This window comes from Nannobrachium achirus (genome assembly GCF_963921795.1).
Source record: "Nannobrachium achirus genome assembly, chromosome: 19".
Lineage (NCBI taxonomy): Eukaryota > Metazoa > Chordata > Actinopteri > Myctophiformes > Myctophidae > Nannobrachium > Nannobrachium achirus.
In genome coordinates this window covers 32,502,294-32,509,874 of record NC_137826.1, presented here as the reverse complement: position 1 = coordinate 32,509,874, position 7,581 = coordinate 32,502,294, and positions in this window count along the sequence as shown.

Genomic DNA, 7,581 nt, shown 5'->3' with positions numbered 1-7,581 from the left:
TAGATGTTCTGTGTTAGCTATGTGAGAAGAAGTGTAGACTAGGGGTGGATCATGTCTTGAAAGTAAGGGGGTGCCTGCCTTGTAGGTCTTCACTACTGTTTTTAACTGGATTCAGGCAGCAACTGGAAGCCAGTGAAGGGACTGCAGGGGGGGATCTACTGTTTATGAAATTGTTGGGAGGTTGAAGACCAGGCATCCCACAGCATTTTGGATCAGTTGCAGGGGTGTTAGGGAGTATGCCGGCAAACCAGCAAGGAGGGAGTTGCAAAAGTGGAGTCTGGAGAAGTGCACATTCCTCTGGTGACTAGTATACAGCACAAAGCTACAGGATTGGAACAGGAGCCACTAGGTCGTTGTCAATGCTGGAAAGATCCTTCCGGAATCCGGATTTTCAAGAGATTGCATGTTTGTCTCAAAATTGCATTGATTCGCAGCATTAACATTCACTAGACTCTGATACAAAAATAATGATGGTCCAAAAAATCGACCTTAATCCTGATGATGCCATTTCTGTTGTGGTTATTGATGACGGCGAAGTGAGTTCTCCAGTAAGACAGAACAATAGGAACGAGTGCATGTCTCCATTCCGACATGTCTCCATTACGACTTGTCTCCATTCCGACACTAACCCTATACCTAACCCTAAACCTAAACCTAACCTCTATGGAAGTGTTGCCACTCCGACAATAAGAAGTCAATGTCGGAGTGGCGACATGTCGGAATGGAGAGCGCCCCCCAATAGGAACAGCCGTGAACTCAAATCACCAAAAGCTGGAATTCAACAGACAGTAATTCATGTCATGATGGCGCTCGGCCAAGTGCCACTCAGAAAACGAGTGAGAGAACAGTGAGAGGGCGATACAGAACACCTGGAATGTCTTTCAGCGGGACAATACCTAGTTGATCAATCACAGTCCTGCCAACAATGTTGAGTGAGCGGGGGGAGGTGTGGGGGCTGAAAAGCGGCTATGTTGGACTGCTTCCATCAGAAATGCAGACACCGGGCCCATCAGTCAGCCTGCGCTGTGTCATGTCATGAATCATATTCACATCCAGACAGTGGATCAGGGCTCCAGAGAGGTGTGGAGAGGCTCAGGAAAGGGAGGTCACTTGACCAGAGGTGACCTGCCAAGGCCAGCGCAGAGAAACAGCGGCAATGCATCACACTGCGGACCATCAATCACCAACACCGCACAGTTCAGAGGCAGTCAGTCAGAGGGTGGTCGCAGTTATCAGCACTTGGTGGACCAGTCAGTCACATGGCTTTCCACACCATCCCTCTCACCAGCTGGCCACTGCATATATAGTGAAAGTGTGAACAACAAGTAAAGTCTGGTGAAAATTAACAACATGGTATTTATAATCATATCTCTCTCGGGTCTGCGGTGGACCAGAATATTCACACAGAGAGACAGAGTATAGCTTAGGCTGTGCCGAAGCTTTATTTAACATGTCTCGTTCTGAAATGGCCTGGTTTAGCAACATGAACAGTAGATGGGACAGTGGATGTCCGTGGATGGTACGTGGATGGTTGGACCTTGACAGAGGGAGTGGTGGTGAAATAATATATGACCTCTTTTGAGGTCGGTACTGTAGCTGATGAACAGATGGTGGGGATTAATTTTGTATATCCTGGACACATACTATACCTTCTGTACGGTATGCCCTGCTTTTCTTAGAAAGGGCTGGAGAAGGTGCATTACCATGCACCAGAGAACTGAATGAACTGTTAAAAACTCAAGCCTCCAGTAATGCCATTTTCTGTGCAGCATTGTGATGTAAATCATGTGATGAGTAATATTGCCCAAAAAAGATGAAAGAACAAAATGATTTCAAAAGGTAGCCAACAAAACCAGAGTAATATGTAATATATACACATTTTTACATATTACATAGTGGTATAATATTACTGTTTTGGCAGAGTAAATCCCTTACACTACTCGTTACTGGGTAAAGTAATAATGTTACAGTAATATTTGACTAGTAACTAGTTACTGCCCAACACTGCTGACTGTAAACCAAAGGCAGAGAAAGTGGAGACCTGCCAGACATGGTAGGAGTTGGATTCAAACTCAGATCCTTGCAACACAAGGAGCATAATGTTCTGTGCACCAACTGGCTGAGCTGCCAAGCACCCCATCATTTTGCTCTTGTTTTTTTTTTTGCCACCACTACTGACACTGAACAATGGAGTACCGATTAGATTTCCATTTGCCTAGATGTAATGGCCGTTATCCTGGGCGAAAGCCTCAGTGCCATAATTCTCTATGATGGAATCAGATAGCTATTGTGTTGCAAAAAATGCTGGTTTTTGAGGGTGAGAAGGTAAAGCCTGCCAGATTTTATCTGCACAGCGAAAATGACCCATTCTAGACACTGAGAATGACCACCTTTACTACGTGAAGCATATTATTATTATTTCCACCTCATCACTGAAGTGTATAATTTCCTCAAGGGAAAAATACAGCAATTTTCTAAAAAGTGTGTTATGAAGAAAACTCAGTGACTATGATTATGGACTGACCTTTATCTGATTGACCCAGTACATACATGTGTTAAATCACTCTCATCTGCCTAAAGCACTACTGATACACTTGCCTGACAATCAATTACTTTCAGTTCACGGCAATCGGAAGCTGTGGCAGCGTTCATGATTTGAGGCATCTTAGCCGAGCAGGAAGGAATATGAAAATCGGACAGATCTGTCTTGATCACATAGCTATAGAGATATGTTTTGCAAAAATCAGCCTCCTAATGGGGCTATATAGCTGACATGAAAGATTTGGGCCAGAGGTTCTGCTCTGGCCTCCAGGGAGTGTGCATGCAAACTTTCACACCGATCGGTCCAATGGTGCCGGAGATTAGCTGCTCACAGACAGAAGGACAGACAGACAGACAGAAAGACGGACACACAAACATAGTCTCTGCCACACCTTCAGCCTGACAGAGACAATGATATACAGCCATGATACAGATGTGCCATTTCATAACCTTCACACGTCCTGCCATTGGCAACACAGTAGATTTCCAGTGGAGTGGCAAAACATTGAGCTTGTAGATCAGATATTTTTGCAATTGTTATGACCTTTTCTGACTTTGAAGTTCAATGGTCTAATTTCAATGGGAATGGAGTGGTTTCTTGCCATTTGCAGGATTCTGCAAAAATCAGCTCCATTCTCCATAAAAATTAGAAAGAAACCTGTGAAAAAAATGCATTTGCAAGAAATGTTCAGGAAAAGAGCAGTAAAGCATGAAGACTTGAAACGGCACATCTGTACTCAGGGGTCGTCACCATGCTGGCTTCAGCTTGTGGTGAAAATTTTTATCAAAATGATTTGTTTGCCACAGACATACAAAATGAGCCATAATATGACCAGAAACACATAAAGAGCTCGCCCCGAATGACCATAACAGGTCTGTAACACTGAGAGTTATGTGGATCCATGCAAATAAAACATTTGAGAACCACTAGTACTAGTGGACTCCTAAAGTGCCATAGTGTCATATAGTAAATCAGTGACACTGATTCAGTGTCATACATATTCTGAAGAAAGCCTGGAGACTTGACATTCAGTAATTGGGTCTTATGATCAAAATTAGAACATTATACTGGTGTGTAAAACAGAAAATCTAAAACTTTCCACGGACACATTTGTCCGTGTATACAGACATATTGATGACCCCTGTTGATGACACATAATATGACGATTTGACTTAAATCTCTATCAAGCTAGATGTAGATAGGACTTATAGTCATTGGAATGTGTTCTAATAGCAGCATTCAATTTCATTGGTCCTCGTGGCAGCCCAATCAGTAAGAGTGGAAGGCGGGGCATGCTGCAATGAAGTTGTAAAGAACTCATCATACCCCACCCATCTCAAGGTGAGAGTGTGATAATGTCAGAGCACTCACAGCCAGTGCCATGTGGTTGGTAAAGATTTAACCTGCTGGGAGAGACACAAAGATAAGGGCATTTATCTATTTTACAGTCATCAGCATTTCTCTATTAACGTTCTGCAACATCCCTCAAACTCAGTATTTGTCTGAGGGCCAGGGATAGATAAAAAAGAAACTCCAAAATCAATTTATTTCTGTCATTTGAGGCCATACTACATTGAAATATTGAAGTTATAATGCTTTTATAAAGAACATAATTACCTCAGTGAAACTAACTGGCAACTTGATTGATTGCAGTGCAAAGTATAAATCCACAATCTTTACATTCCACGGACAGTGTATATAGGCTATAATTGGTGTGGACTGTTATGTCAATACATTTTTATAAGTATATATAAGTATATTGACTCAAATTGCAGATACTGTATATATTATTGTGCTGGGATTGCATCAGTAATTGCAGCAAGGAGACACAGATACACGTCAAATATGCAGCAAGAGCAGACACTGTTTCAACTCCTGATTAATCAAAATCAAAAGTATGAATCACTCTTGCAATAATTATTGTAAAAAAATAACGTGCCCTTAAACCTCCCACACAATGTTCCCATTCCATCCCTTGCAAATAGATTAGTGCTCCTCCAAATCTGAAATCTGGATCATTTCAATTTGAGGTCGCATACACAAAATTTAGAAGGAAATGGTAGCCAATCAGGAGGGAATCTGGGAAATGGGACAGATTGATGACATAACTTTAGAGATACTGTGTACCGCTTTGCGTGATTTTAGGGCAAAATCTGTAGAATCGGCCTCATGGTGGTGCTAGAAGAGGGCCATGTGAGAAAAGTGCAAAGTTTGGCGTGGATCGGGTCAACGGTGGCGAACATATGAGTAGGGCAAAAGTGTGGTGTGACGTGTGACAGACAGACTAACAGCCAGTGGAGGTTTTAATTTGCCCATATTTTGTTGTGCACCGTCGATACACTGGCATGGTGGACAGTTAATGTAATTTTCCACAATCAACAGAAACAGAAAAACACAATGAATGTTCAAGTCATCTCTAATGCTATTAAGGCACCACATTGTGGGAAACTAAGTATGTGTGCTTGTGGTGGCTTGTCTTTTATTATAAGCAGCACATCATGTACTCTAGGTCTAAGTAATGAGCTTCCATTATCATAACTCGTGCCATCACTCACTACGTCTTTTCCCATGTTGTTTTGTTGTGTGTTGGGGACCAACTTTATTTTTACATCTTTGATGTAAATATACTGTATTAGGGCCGATGCATACTCTACTTTTAGAGCCTAATTTATTTCGAGGGAGGGCAAGAGTTTAGACAGAGCCGAACCGAAATAAATTTGTCTCTAAAAGTGGAGTACACATCGGCCCTTAGGCACAGTGAGGTGAGAACAGCAGCACATTACAAACATATCCTACGGTCATTTTAAGATGTGTCTTGGCCTGGTGCGAGAAACTGGCGATTCATGATGTTTGTTACTTGACGGGAAGGAGGGCCCGTTCTTCCCCTTTGAAATCCCTCTGACACAGGAAAGCATTAAGCTACAGTAGATTGTAGGACTTCATCACAGCATCAGCAGCAGCAATACTTTGTCAGGGACTTTGAGTACACTGGTTTGGCCACCTGCTTGTTGCACCGTGGAGATAAAGCAAATACTTGCGCTGAATTTTGTGATCGTTACATGAACGTTCACTTTTGTTCTACTCCAAGGAGTTCTGCAATATGTTTCCCGTGGTTATAGTCTGCTTGGATATATAGAGTGGTAAAAAAAAGAAAGAATGATCAAACATTTCCATTAGTCCTCGAGGGTTGTGAAGCCTGATGCAATGACTACATAATGCCGACCCTTGAGCTTTGTTACAAAGGTTCAATACTGTGTACCGTTCATTAGCGTAGTAATGGTATGTGAAAACAAAGAGAGGCGTCCATGCCTGTGCCTTTTCATCTCAGAATCACAAATGAATCCAGCCCACCTCACCTGGTCCCTGCAGGCAGTATCTCAGTTCCTCCAAATAGGAGACAATCTTCATCAACTAGACACACTTTGTAGAGGATGATGCCTGATAATCCCCCCACCTTCTCTCATTCTATCACCTCAACTGTACGCCTTAGCACCCTGCGTAATGGCATCCAACCAATTAAGGTCAAATGTTGGAGATTGATTTGTTTGGCAAACAGAACTACTAAAATCAGGCACATGGTAGTATCAAAAACGGACTTGTCGATTGTTCTTCATTCCCATGGTTGCGACCGTCAGGTCGCAAGTTACTATGAAAACCTCCACCGGCTGTCTGTCAGTCAGTCCCTCCGTCTGTCCGTCATGTCATGTCACACTTTTGGCCCTACTCTTATCTCCGGCATGGTTGCCCCTATCCATGCCAAACTTTGCACACACACTCCTTGGCTGGCAAACCACAACCTCCACCCCTGATTTCTCACATGCTCCTCTTCTAGCGCCACCATGAGGTTGCTAAGGCCAATTTGTGTATACATGCGACCTGTCACCTGACGGTGTGGTGATACAGCATATCTTCGGCGGCTAGAATAAATGTGGGTACAGGGTTGCATCCATTTGATATTGCCCAGCTCTGATAGCTCAGTCCATTAGTTGAATAGATTGTATATTGAGGTGTACACAACAACCCGTGCCTGCAGCTTAGCGAGCTGCAGGCACACTTAAAACTTCTTTGAAATTTTCTTTTCTAGTTGCTACCTTTAATTCTATATGCTATATAATGTGCATGTGTGCAGTAATGTCAAGGTTGCAATAATTATATCTGATAACATTATACTCCCATTGAGCGGGACAACCCTCCCTATAGAAAACTAACATGTCTTCTAGTGTGCCATTAAATGTGTGGCCAAACCATCAATTCTAAATTACACGGAGCGTGGCACTATAAAAACAGACTTGCTTGCCTTTGGCGGGCTGACTCCTTGCTCCAGTAGAGCCAAAAGAGGTCAAATCAGAAGCAGAATTTAATCTGTCACTCAACTGAAAGCCTTTAAGGAGAAACACACAGCTACCCAGGGGATGCGGGCAAGTCAAATTACCACAGAAGCTCCCTGGCACAGGCTGAGGCAGAGAATGGGGATTAGAGATTGGCTGGATAAATGGGAATCCTTTAACTCTCAAATACCTGGAACGCGCCCGAGTCGCGTTAGATTTGAACCACTTTAACCATTAGTTTATGCTTTAACTATTGAAAAATAGCAGATATACAAGCTCACAGCGCGGCACTCAGTGCCGCGCTGCGAGCTTGTAGATCTGCTATTTTTGAAAAGTCGTGAAAATGTGTGCAAGTCTTTGAATATCTTTGACCCGATCTTTGACCCGACTTCTAAATCCTTCCTCTAAATCAGCTGTTCTCAAACTTTTTCATGTCAAGGACCCCCAAAATCAAAATCAATCAATCGGCCGCAGACCCTTATCTCAAAATATGTTGTTCCAGGGACCCCCCAGAAGCAGAGATTTGAGTTACAAAAGTCTGCTTTGAAAAATATATAATGAAAAATTTGCACACATTTTCACGATTTTTCAAAAATAGCAGATCTACAAGCGCCGCGCTGTGAACTTGTATATCTGCTATTTTTTTCAATAGTTAAAGCATTCAATAATTGTTGGCCTAAATGGGTTAAAGAAAAACGGAGAGTGTGAACG